This window comes from Sapajus apella, unplaced genomic scaffold (genome assembly GCF_009761245.1).
Source record: "Sapajus apella isolate SASKATOON/1434 unplaced genomic scaffold, GSC_monkey_1.0 scaffold23, whole genome shotgun sequence".
Taxonomy (NCBI): Eukaryota; Metazoa; Chordata; class Mammalia; order Primates; family Cebidae; genus Sapajus; species Sapajus apella.
Window position 1 is genome coordinate 21,123,154 of NW_022436963.1, and position 21,687 is coordinate 21,144,840.

Sequence of the window (21,687 nt, forward strand, 5' to 3'; positions counted from 1 at the left end):
CCAAACTTCTTAAAGAATTTTTGATCCCCCTAAAATTTTGTTTTCATTACAAATTATCTTTAACCTTTTTTAATTGCATAAAAACTTCAGGCACTTGAAAAAAATTAAAAGATGAAAAGTAAGGCTGTCTCTAGTATCTCTTCTCCTTTGTAGAAATACATACTTTTAGTCACTCTGCCACTGTTTATTATGTGCCTCCTCTGTGTAAGACATGGTGGTAGTCATTGGAAATACAAAAATGAATGGGATAGACACATTTCTTGTCCTCATGGAACTGAGGGCCTAATGGGAGATACAGATGTTAAGTTGTTTCTAGTGTTTTTTTTTTTTTTAATATGTTCTACATGTATACATGTAATATGTATTCTCTCCCATTTTAAAAAAACATAAATGGTGATTTACTATGCATATGCTTTTTGTTTTTGCATTATTCATTTAACAGTATGTAGAAGATGCATTTTCTATTGTATAGCATTCTTTAGCCCCTTCCAAATAGCACTTTGATTTTATTTTTGGGAATCATGACTTTCTAATTTTGCATACTCCTTGTGGGATTGTAAATCAGTTCCCCTGTCCTCAGGTAACCAAGGGTTAGGTATGCAAGCCAGCTTATTTCTCCTCAGAGTGAATCTCAACCGGATCCAGAGTGATTCAGGATCAGAACAATATTTCAAAGGCATTTCCAGAATCCAGATAAAATGTTGGAGCAATATTTGATTCTCAGTGATCTAGGGTAGCCACTTCCTGTTCTGCTCCCCAGGCTCCTGTCCATTCTGTGGATCAACTCATATTGCTCCAATTCATTTTGTTTTGCTTGCATAACCCAGAATTAATTTCTGTTGCTTGTAAATAAAGATATATAACCAAAGACATGCAGTATATCAGAGTATAGAGACGTACTTTACTCTTATTTAATGCCTGCATGAGTCTTCTTTATATGCATGTATCACAGTTTATTTAACCAATCCCTTGTAAGTGGACATTTAAGACTAGTGTTCTGTAAACAGTCTATATACAATATGTATTCTTGCATATCCACCTTTGGACAGATGGGTGAATGTGTTTTGGGGAAATACATTTGCAGAAATGGAACTGCTGAGTCAAAGAATTGGTAGATTTTTAATAATATCAAACAGTGTTGAAGGCCCCATATGAGAATAATAACTACTGGTTGAAGACATAGCTAATTTAAAACATTAGTGACAGTTTACTTATAATAACTTCTCATCATTACTGAGTGAAAAGGTAATTCTTGTTGAATTTATGAAAAGTAACTAATACTAAATTTAGAAAACTCAGAGAATATAGAAAAACACAAAGAAAAGTCAAACACCAAGTCACTTATGATTCTCTCACCAACAGTGGTAGACTTACATTTATACATCATCATTATTCTTTATCATTCTTTATCCAGTTTTATAGTTGTTTTTGGAGAAGATTATTAGCAACTATCAACTCTCTCATTGCTGGAAGTAGAGGCCAATAAAACATATTTCTTCAACTCCAGTTAATGTATCGATTTTCTCTTTAACTTTTTGATTTTGATTACTAATTTAGTTGCTGGAGGCCAGAGAACACACTCTATATGGTTCCAACCTCTTGAAATTTATTAGGAGTTACTTCACAGACTATTATCTATTTTGGTTACATTTTACATGTGTCTATGAAGAATGTGCCTTCTCTAGTTTGGGACAGTATTCTATGTACTTGCTTTGAATTGGGTTTGCTGTTGTATTCTTCAAATCTTTTACATTATACTGCTTTGTTCAGTTGGCCTGATAGTAGCAGAGAAATGGATGTTAAAATATCCTACTTTGATTGGGGATTTACCTACTTCTTGTTATAATTCTGTTAATTTTTTATTCATATATTTTGAGGTTATATTGTTAGGTGCATACAAATTTAGAATTTCTACGTTTTCCTGGTGAGTAAATATTTGTTATTTATTTGCCCCTCTTTAATCCAGTTGTAGTTTTGACTGAAAATATATTTTGTTTTATTTTACAGTTTCCATTTTGTTAGTTTATATGGCATATATTTTTCCTCTTTATAAAAACATTTTGCTGTCAACCATTATACTTATACCTTTTAAACAGTGTAAAGTGGTTTGTTTTATTTTTAAATCCAGTCAGGTAGTCTTTGTCATTTAAATGGAGCATTTAGTACATTTATAGTTAATGTAATTATTGATATATTACAGAGTGTCTCCTATCTATCCTATCTATCTAGCATATTTTTTTCTTTTTTATGTTTTTGGATAAATTATATAAAGAGTTTTTATTATTTTATGCTCTTCTCTAGGAGTTTGAAGGTTTTACTTATATTATTTTGGTATTTACATGGTTATTAAATCTATCTTTGACATATTAAAGTCTAATATTAGGACTTTTAACTTTATTATGGACTTTAGTGATAGCCACTTTAACACTATTTATTCCCTACTGATTAAGATAACATTGTATATTTTAATTTTACATATTACAAAGGCCAGTAAGACATTAGTATTATTGTTTTGTACATTCAGTATTCATTTTGACACATCACATATTAACCATTTTTTTTCTCTTTACTCTTTTTGTGTGTCTGTTCTTTCATCTGGGATAATCTTCCTTCTGCTTAAAGAATACTTTTTGACACAAGAACAGAAAATCAAACACCGCATGTTCTCACTCTTAGGCGGGTATTGAACAAGGAGAACACATGGACACAGGGAGGGGAGCATCACACACTGGGGTCTGTTGGAGGGAAATAGGGGAGGGACAGCGGGGGGTGGGGAGTTGGGGAGAGAGAGCATGGGGAGAAATGCCAGATATAGGTGAAGTGGAGGAAGGCAGCAAATCATGCTGCCATGTGTGTACCTATGCAACAATCTTGCATGTTCTTCACATGTACTCCAAAACCTAAAATGCAATTTAAAAAAAAAAAGCATACTTTTTAACACATTCTTTAGTAAGTATCTGGTGACAAATTTTTTTAGTCTATTAGAATGAAAATGTCTTTATTTTGGCTTCATTGGGAATTAATTTTTTTAATTTGCCAGTTTGACAGGTGATAATGGTATTTTACTGCTTTAATTTGCATATATTTTGTATATTTACTATCTTTTTTCTTTCTTTTCTTGGGTGCTTAAGTTTTTACAATGTTAAAAGCATCTTTTTTTTCTTTTGTCTTTTTGCAGGAGAGGAGGAGAGGCTAAATTGTTCATATAACTGGGGTTAAAGTACTTTTAAGTTTTTGGTAATTTATCTGTTTATTGTGCACATGTGTTCATGCACACACACAGACACAAGACACCTGTCTAAGAGATGTCTATGGCTAGTAAGTTAGCTCTTTATGTGGGCAAGCATGTTGTTAACACCACCAAGACTTACAAAACATTCTGTACAGTTATTTTGATTTCTTGGGGCAAATTTTATACCTGATAAAGCTGATTAGTTCAGGAGGATGTCTTGGTCTCTCAAAAAGATGTATTGGTACCATAAAAAGACATCAGAAAAATTACAAATTATATTCAATACATACTTTATTATTCTGTAGGTGCAAAAATGAAAGAAAACCTGGGTGACAGTCAACTTGTACAGCTGAAAGGGACCCTAGAGACAACATAGCTAAACACCCAGGATTTCTTACAGCTTAAAAGAGGTACAGCTAGTCCTATATCCTAAAATTTCCAATACATTAGAAACAAAGAAATGCCTAAACCAGCTTACAACAGTTATAATGTTTTTTTAAAGTCTGAACATTTCAAATTAAAATTTAATCAGCATGCAAAATACAATGCAACATATTTGCATTGGTCACAAGTTATAGTTTTAAAAAATAAATACTAACACTACGTTACAGGCAGTGAGTCCAGATAATGAGACACAAATTTAAAGTTTTGTGGAGAACACTATCTATTTTCCAACCTTAAATGTCTTCTTCTGATTACATATAAAATAATACATAGAGTTCATGTTTAAACATCTACACCTAAGGCTATAAATCCTAGGCCAAATGACCCTCTTAGCCACTTTTTTTCATTTTACTGATGACAAAATGAAAACCGAGAGGGTGAACTGCTTTACCCAGCATTTTTTCACTGAGTGGCAGAGCTCGGGCTGGAGCCAGAACTCTGAATTGTAGGCCAATGTCTTCTTATCTGTGTGAATTCTTTCTCTTTCCTGCAATGTTTCAGTAAGAGGAACTCTTTCTGTTGAAATTTCATTGAAGGAAAGAGAGAATCCTGGGCCAATAGAAACTCACTCCTTCAGTTAATTATTTTATTTTAAATAAAATAAAGCCTGAAAGCCTGTGTTCATTCTCTTATCCCTCCTACCCTTCTTTAAGTTATCTATTGTTGAATAACAGAGCACCACAGAACTTAGTGGCTCAAAAAGATAATAATTTATTATTATTCACAGTACTTACATTAGGAATGCTGGTAGAGCTTATCTGGGCAGTTCTTCTGTCCCATATGGTGTGGGCTCGGCTGGGAGCTACAAGAAGATGCTACTTACATGTCCCACATTGCATCTCTGAACTTCTCCATGTGTCCTTCTTTCTCCATGTGGTGTTTCATCATTTAGTATTCTGGCCTAAGCTTTTTTAGAGCGTGGCATCTGGCTTTCTACATTCAAAGTGGAGGCTCTTAAAGCCCTCTTGAAGACCTTGACCAGAACTGGCAGTGTCACCCCAACCATATTTCACTGGCCAAAGTAGGTCATAGGCAGGACCAGATTCAGAAAACGGGGCAGAGCATTTACCTCTCGATGGTTGCAAAGACATGCAGGTACAGGGTGGGAAGAAATGGAGGGAAGTCATCTTTGGATACTATTCACCACTCTCCCTTAGCACATACTTGGTATTTCTTTTCTGAAGACCAGAACACATTGCTTCTTTCAAACTTGTTTTTATTTTAAAGCATAAATTAGAACATGAGTTGCACATATGCTTACCCACTTGGTCCTTTCCTTATTGACTAAAGATAGAACAGACTTGTTCTAAACAGGCTTCAGTTAATGCAAAGTATGTAGGCCACCCCTATAGAAACTTGCTTCATAATCAAGAATTCATGTAATGTTTTCATTTTTCTTTTGCTTCAGCCCTCCTGGTATTAGCCAATAAAAGAATTATAGTTTTAATAACTAGTTGACACAGCTGATTTTATCGATTTTAATAAATAATCAAACATGCCTAAAAGCAAAAAACATCAAACAAATGATTTAAATCCCTAAAACCTTGCCTGTGCTAATCACGAAACTCAGCTAAATGACTAAGATAAAAACAGATTAGTGTCATTAGGCAAAAAAAAGAACATGTACCAATTACAGAATATAAGTCTTATCAGTTTGCTTAATAAAAACCTGAAATGCTAGATGAGCAGCTGTGCTCTCACACATTTGTGGAGTCTTTCAGCCTCTTGTTTTAAATAGTCATCCAAGGAAAACCAATAACCACAGCATAAGAAAGAGGAAAGAAACGTATATTAATGGCCTGCCCTTCCCTCATGATATTCTGTCCTTTTGTATTATTCCTGAGCCTTATAAAGTTTGACAACGATGGACACTAAGACTCGCAGATGAAGTAAGTGAGCTAATGAGAGGTGGAAGTAGGATTTGTACCCAGGTCTTAGTGGTTAACAAAGTCCATGTGATTTCCATCACTCCCCTGCTACTTTTCAAAAGGGAATAAAACCATAGCTTATCAGGAGCAATGCTCCTCGGGTCAACCCTAAGGCCTGTCCTGTTTATTGCCAAATTCTTGCCATAGCAAAGAGGGGATGACGGATGCTATCTTCACTGATGTCACTCTCATCTTAGGACTCCTGTTAAGCCACCCCAAATTCCTGTTAAAAAACCATTCTTAATTTTGGCATGTGTAATCCCTTCAGAATAATTGGCTCCAGAGAGGTATATATGCCATTGTATTAGTTCTCAGGCTGCTATAAAGAACTGCCCTAGAGGGGGTAATTTATAAAGGAAAGAGGTTTAATTGACTCACAATTCTGCATTGCTGGGAAGGCCTCAGGAAACTTACAATCATGGCAGAAGGCAAAGGAGAAGCAGGCACCTTCTTCACAGGGCTTCAGAATGCAGTGAGTGCAAACAGGAGAAACGCCAGACACATAAAACCATCAGATCTCATGAGACTCACTCACTACCATGAGAAGAGCATGGAGGAAACTGCTCCCATAGTTCAATTACCTTCAACCCTTGACATGTGAGGATTATAAGGTTTATAATTCAAGATGAGAGCCAAACCATATCAGCCATATACTGACCCAGGATTTTTTACACTTTGGGTCTTACTCAAGGGCTCTTCACTATTTTACACCCTTGTATTTTTAATTATTATAGATACATAATAGTTCTACATATTTCTCAGGTACATGCCATCATTTGCTTTTTGTAAAGTTTATTGGAACATCATGACTTTCATTTATTTATATACTGTCTATAGCTTCCTCTAAGGAATAAGCAAAAACAGAGTCTCCCACTTTCTTACTCAGAGTAGTGCAATTTTCCTTAGCTCTTCCTCAAAACTCCATTTCAGGGCTCCTTTGAATTCCAAAAATTTGGTCAAAGCTTTGAAAATACCTATCGTTAGAACAAATGACATTCTTAAATTTAGGGCCCTTCTTCTCAGCCGTAATATGTGGGTGAGGAGAGTTTGTTCTTTCTATTAGTCTTTCAGAATGTGTGCAATTTGTCTGTAAATTTAACAAAGCCAACTTTGACCGATGGTTGCTTTCATGTAGTCCAAGATCTAAGAGAGTGAAGAGACTCCACAATTGTATGTGAGACTGAAATGAAGAGTTTACTTTTTCTTTTTTCCTATGGAAGTGAAGTCAATTGGTTAAGAAGTGTCTGAAAACTGTGGGTATTTCAGTTCTATTTCTCTAATACTGCAGCAAAGAAAACAAAGATTGGCAAAATCCTATAATGCCATTCAAACATAGCCTGGGAGGGAATCCAAGAACACAGGCTTTAAAACAAATAAATCACTTGCTATTATGAAGTATGGAAAGCACAGTGATCTTAGACCTAAAGAAGGAAATAATCACTGTTCATACTGTGTTTTAAATTACAAGTATTAAAGAGAGAACTGTGGAAACTTACTCTGGAAGTTTCAGATGCAGTGAATTCTGACACATTAATGCATCTGACAACCAGAAATGGCAGTGCTGTGAGTTAAAGGTGATATTTCCTTTAGGCCAGAAGAGAAAGGGCTAATGGTGTGAATGGTCTCAACCTCTTTGTCTAGCTCCCACGTGGACTGGAAAGGAGAGCCTGCTGGTTCCAATACATGATCCTGAGCTGGAGGAGGGAGATGTGACTCAAAACTGAAATCATGAAGCTTGAAGTTGTTTTTAAGCAGCAGTGTCTGTTGGCCCCTGGGGAATGTAAAATCTTCTTTACCTGCTATGGGCATCAGAATAATGGCTCCTCAAAGATGTCCGCATCCTAAGCCTTGGAACCTCTGACTGTGTTACCTTTTCAAGGCAAAGGGGACTTTGTGGATATCATTAAGAATCTTGAGATGGTGTGTTTTTGTTTTTAATCCAGGTAGGCTCAGTGTCATCACAAGGGTCCTTATGAGGAAAAGAGAAAGCCATGAGGGTCAGAGTCAAAGGAAGACTTGAAGATACCACACTGCTGACTTTGAAGATGAAGGAAGGGACTAAAACCAAGAATGCAGGAGGCCTCTAGAAGCTAGAGAAGGCAAGGAAACAGCCTCCAGAAGGAACACAGCCCTGCTGACCCACTGTGATGTCTGTCCTCTAGATTTGTAAGGTAATACATTTTTGTTTTTTTAAGGTACCAAATTTTTGGTAATTTGTTACATCAGCCATAGGAAACTAATATACCTACTTGCCCCTTTTTATTCTATTACAAAGAAAGGTCTTTGACATGACCCAGTGAAATGAGAAGATATGAATTAGGCCAGACTGTAGAAGGTGCAACTTTCAGTGTGATGTAGAGAATGGTGAGGTTTGCTGTGGCGGTTTTTTGTTTCTTACCTTTGGATGTCAATGGAAGTTCTCACTGGACATAGATAGGATAGTATGAGGGACTTGGGGCCTTTTCTACCTTAGAAGGAGGAACTGTGCTGCCTTTTTATCTACCCTACAAGGCCAAGTAAGGAAGAAAACTATGGTCAAGAATCTATTATCAAGTTTGTAGACTCTGGGGCAAGATCATCTGGTTTTGAAACATACTTGCTGTGTGATTTTAAGCAAGTCAGTTAAGTTTGGTTTTCCCATTTTTGAGAAAAGGATAAAAGTAACTACCTGTTGTGTTATTTAGGTAAAACAATTGAACAGTTTCTGGAATATACTAAATGTGATGCTGCTGCTGATGATGATGATAATGATGATTATAAATTCCTAATTTGTCTTGGTTTTAACCCTGGCTTTGTTATTTTTAGGTTTGTAGTCTTATATAAGTTTTTAAATCCTGAATGAGTTTCTTTTTTAAAAAAATTATAAAATAGAGGCAATAATGGTAGCCTCCTCAAAGGTTCTTACGAGGACTAAAATCATCTAAAGCATTTGGCACATAGTAAGTGCTCAGTAACAGTCAGTCATGTTGCTTTATGAACTGTGGCAATGGAGCTCCAGGCAAAGGAGGCAAGTATGTGAGCTTCCCTAGGATGTAATTCTTCTTCATCTTCTTTTATTTAGCTTCTCCTTCTCTTTCCTTCCGGATTGTAAGAATGAAAGTCTCAGAAAGGCACTGTTACATTCTTATTCCACAACAATGCAACTCAAAACTGGGGTCCTCAGCAGTGAGTGGGCGGCGAGAGAAGACAGTGCATAAACATGGCACATCCTCCTGGAAAGTCAACTTTACTCAAAGGTAAATAATTTAACGTATTTTTCTTTTTAAAACACATATGGATGTATTATGAAGGAGAATGCAAATTTTGCATGAATTTTTAAGAATAGGAGTGGATTATTCCACCACTTTCTTATTGCAGCTTTAGAAATACAGCTCAGACTAGCTGAAGCAGAAAAGACACTACTGCGCCTGTAAGTTGAAACTTTGGAGGGATATATTTCAGGGGTTTGGTAGATTCAAGGACTCTCTGGAAAACTGTCTATGAAAAAAATGCTTCCTCACATCCAGAAACCAGAAGCTCAGGAAATTCTTGCTTGGTTTCTCTTGTTGGAGGCAGAGATTATTCAAACACCTCAGGGTAGAATTTGAACATTGTCACCAGGAATCTTTCCTTTGTCATCTTCCAAGTCTGTTGTCCTCAGTATTGGCTTCATTTACAGGGAGGCTATCTCTGCCCTCATGGCAATGATGGTCTTTGCTCCAGGCTTAAGACCTTTAGGTATCTACTATTTCCAAAGCAGAGGGAGAACTTCCCAGTCCTAGTGACCTGTGACACAGGATTTTATCCTGAGGACAAGGGGAATTCAACTGACTAACATAAACTGCCTTCCAATGGAGTATGAATGTCTGGGCTCTTTCCTTCACCTACCTCCAAGATATGGAGGTGTCTAAAATATAAATAACACTTGCTGACTAACCAAGGGAGAAAGAGGGAATTTCAGGCAAAATCAACCCTGTTTACTGTGAGACTTCAGAGAAGTTGTCTGCTTCTGTGGGCATAGTCCCTGATTCCTCAAGACATAAATTTATTCTTTTCTTTAATGTATTTTCCTGCAGTCAAGACAAAACCATTACCTTTAGCCAAATTCACACATTTCAGCCAAATATATGCATCGGATCTGTTCTGTGGGAAACGGGTGAGCATGAACACCTGAAAGAGGCACCTGCCTGTGCCTATCTACTCCATGGAGTTTGAAAAGGGGCTGCTTATGGAGAATGTCTTTAGGGGCAGAACCAATCACCCTGTCTTTCCTTCAACTCTCAAAGTAACTTCTGGCTTCAATCTTCAAGTGTCTACACTGGATTTTCAGAAAAATGTTTTTCATGGAATTCAAGTGTATGACATTACAGGAGTTGTCTCTCTTTGTGTATATATATATATATATCTCAAGACTTGCGGTGTTAAGATTCAGAGCTCTCTGTCCTGAACAAATTTCATACCAGTATTACTAAGGATGATCATGGGATTTTAAAATTACTCCTTTAAATAGATCTCATGAACTTAGGTTACCAAATCAACATAAGTTAAGACAAAAAGAGCAAATTTAGATGTAAAACCATCTTGGCACTTCCCTCAGCATTTTGAGGAAATGCTCTGTGATTAAAAAAAAAAAGTACTGGATGGCTAGAAGTGCTGTTCTTAAGAATTGATATTCCATATTAACACGTTCAAGGATCTGAGAAGTTTTGCAGTAAGGGACCCTGTTTGGCTTTGTTTGACATAACCTTTCTCACACTTATTGGCAGCTTGGGTAACAACTATTAAAATTTGCTGGAATGTGAGTCCTCTGAATACTCTCTGTGAAAAAATGCCTCTTCAAGTCCAGAACCCAGAAGCTCAAGAAATTCTTGCTTGGCTCATTTTCCTAGGCAGAAATGATCCAAAGACCTTAAAGGTAGAGTTAAAAATGCAGTTGTGCATCACAGCCAGACACATGCTGGTGTTCCGACAGCATATGAGGGACTGGGCTGAACATCAATTGCAAATATGTGATTAGTCAAATCCCCAGGTGAATCTTGCAGAAAAGAATACTAAATGTGGATCTAAAAGTTATGTTTATTCCCTTTGTATCCTTCCCTTTCGCCCTTTCTGTCTCCTCAACTCTTTATTTTTCCGCAATCAAGAGCTGAGAGATTAAAATGGAAAGCAGAAATTCGACAGGAACATGAATCTTCAGGCACCCTAGGCAAAAGACTGCAATTTTTGACCTCTCCTAGGAAATGGCCAAAGGAGCTGAAATTGCCCAAATGCCCTGGATTTGCACTGATTTTCTCCTATTAGTCTGCCCATCAATATGGAGACTGTGGCATCTGTGGTAGTGGTGGATGAGTCAACAGAGTCGGGCTTGTCAAAGAGGCGGTGGTGTTTATTGCAGAGTCTTCCCCTCCCTGTGCAGTGTGGGTTGCAGAGCCTGGAAACTGCTCACACTCCACAGCTTTCATCTGCACATTTCTCTTCACTTTCTAATCATCTGATTGAGCTTACTTGGATCTCATTCCTTTCCCATTAGCTAATGAGAATAGCAATAATAATAATTAATAATAATAATGATAATAGTAGCAGCTACTGTTGATTGAGCACCTTTTACAATTCAGTGATGATGCAAAGTAAGCCCTTAATGGACATCATTCCATGTCGTTTTCCCAACCACCATAGAAAACATGCATCCTTATATAAACATACCTTGTTATTTACCAATGAAGGAAAGATTTAGAATGTTTAAGCAAGTTTTTTAGTGCTGAAGAGTGAGAAAATGGCAGAACCAAGTTCTGAAAGTGTTGGTAATGGTGACTGAAATGAATATTTGTATTCTAGCAGAGACCCTCTGGAGATTATGATACCATAGTTTCAAGAAGGGAGTTAAATGTTGGAATTTTATTTCCATGGAAAATGCCTTTAGAATTCTTCCTCTTTTCACCACATTAGCTGTTCATGGAAAACATTCCCTTTGTGTGTGTACATTCAGGGTGGGGTGGTGGGAAGAGAAGGGAGGACGTGAGACGTGAGAAAACCTTTTTCAGTAACAGGCTACCAAAACACATTTCCTGTTATAATTAGTGTAATGAGTTCTCATTTTCAGTTAAAATATATTTTTTTCATATTAGATTTTCTCTTATTTCAGTTTGATATGTTTACTTTTCAAGAAAGAAGCCAGCATATGGCCTTTCTTTCAGCCTTGGTAACCTTTTCCTGTTTTTGTAACTGTTTACCTATTTTTAGACATTTTAGTCAATGAAAATGATGAAGCTCACCCACTTATAAAATAAAACATCTGTGGCAAGATGAGGAAGTGGCAAAATGCTAAAAGAGCAGTCATGAAAAACATAGCTTGTTTAAATAATGCCAAATGTATTTCTCCTAGGCCTGATTATTTATTTATTTTTTTCACTTTTCAAAACCTCTCCTTGGTCTTCTGTAATTAATTGTCTTTAAGGATCCAAATCATTTTCAGTGCAGCAGCTCAAAGAATTTCTCAGATTGTGGTGACATTAGCAGGGAAAAACAGCCACCTCATTATATATTTTATTATTTGGGGATTGTTTTCAAGCCACTGGAGTAATTGGACTGTAGCCTGCTCCAATTAATAAGGCTTTTAAATGCATTTGTACAAGCCCGTTTTTTGGAAGCAAAAATCTTGACTTAAAAAAACTTGCTTGCAGCTGAGACTTATTGCTATGCATAGATAAAACCTGGGGGCCATTTCTTTTTTAATAATTATTTTCAAAGAAACCTATGAAATCATCAACATTTTTAAGAAGTAGTTCCTATCAAGGGGAAGAAAGACTTTGAGATCTAAACCTGTTTAGGCACCAGGACGGAGGCGGTAGGTGACAGAGTTTCACATCACCTGCTGAGTAGTAGTTGTGCTTGCTGGAAGGCAACATCTTAACAAGAAGGACCTTTTGTTTTTTACCCATTTAAAGATTTTGTTCCTCCAATAATGTGTTGTCCTTGAGTTGGGGCTGGAATATACAGGGATTTCTACAAACTGATTCTTCACAGTAATTCAGGGAATTCAAATGACAACATGATATTCCCCCAACTGGGCCCCCAAATGTACATAATTTGATTTCATTAAGAAATTGTATTGTGAGACTGCCAGTAGAGAAGAGAGACAACCGATTGCTTATGAGTCCTCATGGTTTTTAGGTTCTTTTGCTCTTTCAGTTGGGAACATTTACGGAACTAATTTTATTTTGTATTGCAAAATCTATGTAGCACTCTGACTTGTATGATAAATTCCAAAGGCAATTCTAATTGACTAGATGAAATAAATTCCCTTTGGACTTAGTATCTTACTGTCTTGAGTTGTTTCTCGAGAATACCATTAAATAATTCACTGATTCTGACCAAGTTTGGTGCACAGCTAAAGGGCCTAAGCCCTTCTGAAAGACTCCAGCTCCATTTGGTTTGACTTTTACATTTTGAAACAAAATACTAGCTGCCAACGTTTTCAAGTGGAATAACTCTGCCATGTAAAAATTGTTTTCGTTATCTTTTCACTCTGGGGATGAAGGAAGGTTTGAATGGATATATTTTTTGTGAAGAAAAAGTTGGGTTGGTATTTCATGTAATTGCTTTGAATTAAGATAATGGTTAGACAAATTGGGTCCAAGTTTCCTCTTAATAAAGCATTGCACTAGACACTAAAACATCTTGCTAGGATCAGAATTGCAAAATCTCAACTCATCTCTTAATCTCTGCTTTGAAGTTAGCTCCTTAAAATTCATTTTAGTAAAAAGTGCAAATAATTTTCAGTCTCTAAGACTAGGAATCTTATGTTTCTTTATTTCTTTATATTCTTTCTTTCATTTATGTTTCCTTTATTTCCTGTAGCCATGAATTTCTTATTGTGTAGCTATTACTCATGCCACTGTTCAAAATTAACATTTGGGAGGTAGTGTTCATAGTAAGTAAAAATGTGAATCCCAACTCTGCTGTAACATATCCTCCTACTTCTCTTTGACTCAGAACTATCGGTGGCCCCCATTTGTCCACTATTGGAAATTTAGCTGCATCTGCTTTTGTTTGAAGCAAGGTATGATCTCTATTTCCAGCTCTTTCCATGTCCATTTCTTTTGTGCATGTGTATGTATTCCAATAAAACTTTATTTACAAAAATAGGCCTGGGCCAAATTTGGACTGCAAGCCATAGTTTGCCAACCTGTTATTGAGTCTTACAACCCACACTGTGTCCATTTCTGTCTCTGTCCTTCTGTTCATATGGAGCCCTCCTCCCAGAATGTCCACAGTTTTTCTTTCTGCCTGTCTCCGGCTGACCTTCTTATTGAGGCTTGATTCAGCTCTTCTTTCCTATCTTCTTCCTAACCATTGTACTCACTCTGGTCCATCCCTAATTTCATATCTGCCTCAATCACTAACAGGTCTATGCAGTTCTGCCTGGGATTGCAGTCTCATTATTCCGTCTCATTTCCTCAGTTAGATTGGCAGTTCTTTGACCCAAAGAACAATGTCTTACATTTCTTTTATATTCCTACAGTGGCACAAGTCTAGACATATAGTGGAAATGGAACCATTGCATGTTTTTCACTGATATACAATGATAAAAACATAATGCTTTCCTATAATTTTTCATGATTTATCTTCTTTTACAAATCCACTTCTTCTAGTTGTCACAAATTAAACATTATGCAGACATAAAATTTCTGATTGGAATAGAAACTAGTAGATGATATTAGATCAGAAGCACCTCAATAATAATAATAAAATTAGCTGACATTTATCAACAGCTCATCATATGCCACCAAATGAAATGTAGCATTTGAGAAAATAAACTGTTTGCCCAAAGACACAGAGATAGTAAGCAGCAAAGCCTCTGATGCCAGGAGACCCTTCCCAGCTACCATGTTCTGCTGCCTCACAGCTGAATTTTGCTTCCCTGTAATTTCTGTGGTTCTTCACAAGGTCCTTGAAAGACACATACATAGAAGAAGCAAAAGAAAGCATTCGAATTTTCATTTGTTGATTGGGGCTTTGACTACAAACCTCAATGTAGAAGACTGTCATTTAGGCTGCTTCCAAAAAAGGCTTTTTGCTTTGTTTTCCAGAGATAAGAGGCTAAACTAAATAATCTGTTTCCTCCTACGTTGTGCAAATCTTGGATCATAACATTGGTGATAACATTGGTGGCAAAATGAAAGATGCAGAGGACAAGGAGTGAGAGAGGCAGAAAACTCAAGAATGTTTGATTCCTTGGGGCTGTTTAGTCATTGTGAGAAGAGGTGAAAGATGACCTAAGATTGTTGAGGTCATGAGTTTGCCCCATTCTTGGTGAAAGAGGAGAAGCAGCTGGAAGAGGCCTTGAGCTTCCTTGGACAACATCATGTACTAAGATCTACATAGGTACAAAAGTCATGTTATTTTATGATAAACTCTGTGAACTCCAGAATGTCTGCCGGTTGGTGGATGTGGTAAAGTCTGAGGCATATTATCGCTTAAAAGAATCCAGAGAAAAAGGTATTTTGCAATAGATACCATGTTAATGCTGAGCCTTCAGTTGTTTTATGTTTTTTTTTTTATTTTTTTATCTTTGAGGCAGAGTTTTATTCTTGTCCCCTAGGCTGGAGTGCAATGACGTGATGCCAGCTCACTGCAACCTCTGCCTCCTGGGTTCAAGTGATTCTCCTGCCTCAACCTCCTGAATAGCTGGGATTACAAGCACCTGCCACCACACCTGGCTAATTTTTGTATTTAGTAGAGAAAGGATTTCACCATGTTGGCCAGGCTGGTCTCAAACTCCTGACCTCAGGTGATCCACCTGCCTCAGCCTCCCAAAGAGCTGGGATTACAGACGTTTGCCATGTGCCTAGCTTGTTTTATGTTTAAGTAGCTAACAACCACCTAAACCATAAATCCTATTCCCAGAAAGAAATCAGAAGAGAAAATAGGAAACAAAAAGGAAAAGACCCTTGAACAATATGGAAGTTCAGAGTACCAACTCCCACACAGTTGACAATCTGAGTATAACTTTTGTCTCACTGAAAACTTGACTACTAATACGCTAATGCTGACCAGAAGCCTGACTGAGAATATACACCGTCTGTTAATACATATTTTGTATGTTATATGTATTATATACTGTATTCGTACGATAAAGTAAGCTACGGAAAAGAAAATGTTATTAAGAAAATCATAAGGAAAATGTGTTTATTCATTAAGTAGAAGTGAATCATCATACATCATTCTCATCATCTTCATATTGAGTAGGCTAAAAAGGAGGAGGAAGAGGAGGGATTGGTCTTGTTGTGGCAGAGAAGAAAACCAGCATATAACTGGACTCATACACTTCAAACCCATGTTGTTCAAGGATAATGGAAATGACCAACAGTGAAATTTTGGTAATTTTATAAAAGTAAAAAAAGAGAAAATAACTTTGGAAAATCATTTAATAACACAATGATATGTTCCTTAGATATTTTATTTTGTTAAATTTTATTTTATGAAGGGAAATAATGTCATTGGAAGATGATATTTCCTGCTGCTCTCCAGACATTGAGTATATTCTGGTTTAACTTCTGAAAACAGGATTTCTGATTTCAGGAACTAGTGTTCCTGATTTAGTGTTGTTGTTAGCCAATTGAATATAAGACAGTTTGAAGATCAGCAATTTATTTATCTAATCCATTTTTTTTCCCATTCCTTCCTCCTTTCTACTTTTTCCTCTCTTTCAGTCATTCTCACTTGCCTGTATCTCTGTCTGCCTCTATGTTTCTTTCCCGCTGAAATCAAGATTTCCTGCTGGTTAGTAAAGCTTTTCCAAATAGCAGAGGGTCTTGCTTTGCCAGAGTCTAAAAGATGACATACTGCAGAAATAATGAAGACAGATGAAGTCCCTGATCACCACAGACAAGTGGTCTAGACTAGGATTTTTTTCTCTGTCCACAACATCCTGTGGTAGGAAAATTGTTAAGATCACATAATATGATAATCTTATGGTAGCCCGAGAGATGCTAATGGAAGCTCCAAGTCTCATTAGAGATTCATTTGGTGATCATGGAGTAAAAGGAGGCAGGGTCCTCTGAGTTTACCATACTAAGATTCTGAACTGGTTGGCAACGTCAACATAGTTGGGGAAAATATGTTAATAGGACATAATTGTGTGATGGTGTAAGCATGACATTTTATCCTACCAGTCTTTTCTTTTTCTCTTAGCATAATAAATATTGATTAACCCCAGTTACAGAAGCATCCTGGGATGGTGGAATAAGGCAACAAATTGAATTAGGACATCGTTTTAGCACCGACTCCTGGAGGCACAGTGCTTAAAATGAGAAAGTAGGGATGATTCCCAAATGGAACTAGGAGTTTGTAAAATGGGTTCTTTAAAATCATTTTAGCAAAGGAGTCTGTGACCCTGCAGATCACACTTCTGTCCATGAATCAGGCGATTGAGGCATTTTCATTTGCTATAATTTTCTTTGAGGTTGAATGTTCATAATGATTTATTTCGGTGGTTAGCTAAAATATTTGCGTCCTATTTAGACAAAGTAATGGAGAGGGCAGCATTCTGGACTTTGAAGAATGGAAATGGGAGAATTGAGCTTTAGGAAAAATGTATCATCAGCCATGTAGAAAGCAAGAATTTGGTAGAGGCTAATTAATTGTGACTCAATTTTTGTTCTAATACCCTTGAAGACATCAGATGTTAATCTCCTTTCTCTCCTTTGGAGAATCTACTGAAAAATTTAAGTGAGCAAGAGGTGGACTAAATTAGAGTTTTCTTGAAAAGCCATGACTGAAATTTATCATCAAGCTTGTGCTAGATTATCTCTCAATGCACCAACCCAATTTTAGAAACGTTTCCTCTTTGTCATCAAAAATCAGTTTAATGTCATGAAGAATCATTTTCCTAAATCAAGAAAGTTGTAAAGATTGTTATGAGGGTTGGAGGAGTAGATTGAGAACAACAAATACTGGTTTATTTTGGAATAACACTACCAAGGTGGATCTATGCATTTATTCTCTTATACCAAATCTATTCTTAGATCCATTCATCCCCAGATGTTGCCATCTTAGGAGCCATACATCATCAGAGTAAGGTGCTCCTATAATGTATTGCACTAATACATTGTGCGAAGGACAGCACTGATGATAAATTTCTTAAATGATGGTGCTGTCTAAGGCTAATGACTTTAAGAGCAAATGCAAGGTAATGCAGTGATTTCTTTTCAGGCCCCAGCAGAGAATACAGAAGACATCTCAAAGCCATTTTCATTTGGGGGTAATATTGAAATAGACAGTATTTAAAAGGCCTTTGCAACACATACTTAGGAAGTATTAGGGCAAAAGTGAATGGCTTTGCATTTTTAGTTAAAAGCCATTTAATGTTTTATCTCATTGAAGCCTGTCCATCCTTCCTTCCTGCATGCCTGCCTACCTGCCTCCCTCTTTCCCTTCCTTTTCCCCCCTCCCTTCCTTCTTCTCTCTCTCTTTCTTTCTCCCTTCCTTCCTTCCTTCCTCCCTTCCTCCCTTCCTTCCTTCCTTCCTTCCTCCCTTCCTTCCTTCTTCCCTCCCTCCCTCCCTTCCTCTCTTCCTTCCTTCCTTCCTCCCTCCCTCCCTCTCTTTTTCTTTCCTTCTTTCTTTCCTTCTTTCTTTCTTTCTTTCTTTCTTTCTTTCCTTTTTTTTTTTTTCTTTCCTTCTTTCTTTCTTCTTTCTTTTCTTTTTTTATCTTTCTCTCTCTCATTTTTCTTTCATTTTAGACAGCTAAAAAAACACTTCAAGTTATTGTTTAATGAGGAATAGGAGTTGAGGGTTTACTCTCTCTTTGTGGGAATGATGTGCCTTGTGCTTCTTTGAATATGTTATATTTTCTTTCATGTCTTTACTTTAAGCACGAGATACATTCCCAAGACCATTCACACAATTGCAGCCAGAGAGATGAACTAACGAGGATAATTTGTGGCTGGGAGATTTCTGTCCTGGCAAAATGTTTATGGGTAGATGACAAATTCCTGTCTATGCCACAGAGTTGTGTCACGTCTAGAGGAAATGCCTGGTTATGAATTAGTTGAAAAAAAAATCCCTAAATTTGAGAAATTAAGAGGCAAAATGAAAAATTTAATGGAAGATTCTGGTAGAAGTCGTTCCTTTGGGCTGTGTGGCATATTCTCTTTGTGCTAAAGACAGCAAAAACTGTGACAGAATTCTTTCTTGGTCTGGGAGATGAAGCCTTTCCAAATAGTTTCATCCTCATTCATTGGGCATATTCAAAATAAGGTGTGTCTCATGTTTTTCCAGGAGTAAAAATGTCATCCACACAATGGAGTTTTCTCACTGATGATAGTGATAGTAGAAAGAGGTAAAATGTATTTGTCATTGCCAGCTACTGGTCTGAGTGCTTTTATACATTGCCCACTGAACTCAAGCAGGCACAGTTGTTAAGCCCATTTGACAGGTGAGCAGTCAGAGGTTAAGTCACTTGTTCTAGGTGACTAGGAGATTCTGGTATTTGGGTCATATGACTCTGGGGTCCATGAACCAAACCATTATACCATATTGCAGGCTCATGTGTTTTAAAATTTATCTTCCTCTGCAACACAACATGAGATAGGAAGCATCAAGTCATAGACTGGACTTAAAAATAAATTATCTCATTGCCCAATTCATTGGCTTTTATCAGATGATAAAACACTTAATCCATCCTCCTTTTCAGCCAGACACATACATAATAATAAGAATAAATTCTCTCCTCTTTGGCTAGATATATCGAATTTTAAAGTCTTTTAAAAATACCATTATGCTTAATCTTTGAACAGTGGATGAGACCAATGTGAATCTTTTCTTAGTTTAATGTCCCTTCAACGTTCTCTTCTCTCTGTTGAGAGATGGAATAGTGTTTCTAAACCTCCCATTTAGCCAGAAAGTACAATTATCTTTCTACTAATTATCCCCTTAACTTGGCTGGGAATGGTGTTTCATGCCTGTAATGCTAGCACTTTGGGAGGTTAAGATGGGCAGATCACAGAGGCCAGGAGTTTGAGACCAGCCTAGTGAATATGGTGAAACTTGTTTCTACTAAAAATTACAAAAAATTAGCCAGGTGTGGTGGCATGCACCTGTAGTCCCAACTGCTTGGGAGGTTGAGGCATGAGAGTCACTTGAACCAGGAGATGGAGGTTGCAGTGAGCCGAGATCACACTAGTGCACTCCAGCTTGGGTGACAGAGTGAGACTCATTCAAAAATAAAAACAAACAAAAAAAACCTCCTCAATCTGCTTTATCTTGTATGAGTGCTAGTAAGAGAGAAATTGAAATGACAATGTAAAGTTTGGTTTGATCTTTTTGCCAATAAATTTGTCCAGATGAGAAGAAGAAAAGTTAAACAAATAATAAAAATAGCTATGAGTGTTTAGTGCTATCAAATCAAGTGTTTATAAACTTAAAAAAAATTTAACACATTATTTATTGTCCTATTCAGATTTTCTTTTTGGTTGCTTAAGTGATAGAGAGACTGAGAACTAGCCTCTAACTTTAGTTTTCTTCTTTGTCAATTTTCTTTAAGATGGAAGGATATTGCAGGCCACCTTAAGAGACTGGATTAAGCAATCGGTTCTGATGGGTGGTCATTTTGCTTCACTTTCTACAAATAAAACCAGATAGCTAAGAACAAATAGCGAATATTTTCAAAATAGAACTACATCTGTTGAGTCCTGGCCTTACGCCACACATGCTATTAGGTGATTCCACACCATTATCTTACTTATGTCTGACATAAATATCCTGAGGTGGTTATTAATGGCCTCATTTTACAAACAAGGAAACTGAGGCTTGGGCATTTTAAATGAACTCCATAGGTCTGTAAATAGTGGAACTGAATTTTAATCATGTGTTTGTCTAACGCCAAAACCCAGTTCAACGACGATGAAAATAAATAATCCAACTCAAAAATGGGCAAAGGGCTTGAATAGACATTTGTCCGTAGAAGATAAACAGATGGCCAATATACGTATGAAAATATGATCAACTCAGTGTTATTTGTCATTAGGAAAATGCATCTTAACACCACAATAAGACACCACTTTATATTCATTATGTTGGCTACTTTAAAAAAAAAAAGAAAATAACAATTGTTGGCAAAGATATGGAGAAATCAGAACTCTTGTGCATTGCTGGTGAGATGTAAAATTGTACCGCTGCTATGAAAAACAGTTCAGCAATTTCTCCAAATGCTAAACATAGATTTACTATGTGGTCCAACAATTCCACTCCTAGGTATATAACCAAAGCAATTGAAAACAAGGACGCAAACAGGTTCTTGTAAAATGTTGATGGCAGCAGTATCCGCAATAGCCAAAAGGTGGAAACAACCCATGCCCATCAACAGAAGAATTCATAAACAAAATGTAGTATGTACACTCAATGGAATATTATTTGGGCGTAAAAAAGGAATAAAATTCTGATACATGCTACAACATAAATGAACCTTAAAAACATTACATTAAATGAAATAAGCCACACAAAGGACGATCATGGTATTATTTCACTTATATGAGGTACCTATAATAGGTAAATTCATAGACATTGAAAACAGGATAGAGTTTACCAGGGTTTGGGGGAGAGGGGCAGTATGGGGGTTTAATTTTGGGTACAAAGTTTCTGTTTGGGATGATGAAAATTTTCTGGAAGTAGAGGTGTTGGTTGCACACCATTGTGAATGTACTTAGTGCCACTGAGTGGCACACTTACAATTGTTAAAACAGTAAATTTTATGTTATGTATAACACACGTACAGGAGAGGGTAAAATACTGCTGGGCAAAGAAAAGACTAGGTAAGAACTGAAATGTAAAGCTAAGTATAGCCATTGCTTAAAATTGTAGTGACTATCAGTTTTAACAGATGGCAAACATCTTTGCAGGAAAAAAAAAAGTCCTTATTTTAGGTGTATGCCTAATTAGTGGGATTTGGTTAGCTTTTCTAAATGAAACCAAGTTGGCTTTCAAAGAGAATTCGATGATAAGACATTAAAACCCTGTGGACTGACAGAGTTTGAAATGGCAGAGTGGCTCTTCATGCTTAAGAATAAATACAGCCATCAGCACAGTTCCAGGCTCACGGTAAGTATA

The 21,687-nt window shown here is 36.8% G+C and overlaps 1 long non-coding RNA gene across 1 annotated transcript; it reads left to right on the forward strand.

The window, feature by feature from the left end:
• The first annotated feature begins 5,997 nt into the window (after nucleotides 1-5,997).
• Nucleotides 5,998-15,113, forward strand: LOC116559509. Its single transcript, XR_004272484.1, has 2 exons — nucleotides 5,998-8,840; nucleotides 14,673-15,113. It is a non-coding gene; the product is annotated as an uncharacterized LOC116559509 (long non-coding RNA).
• Nucleotides 15,114-21,687: the final 6,574 nt, after the last annotated feature.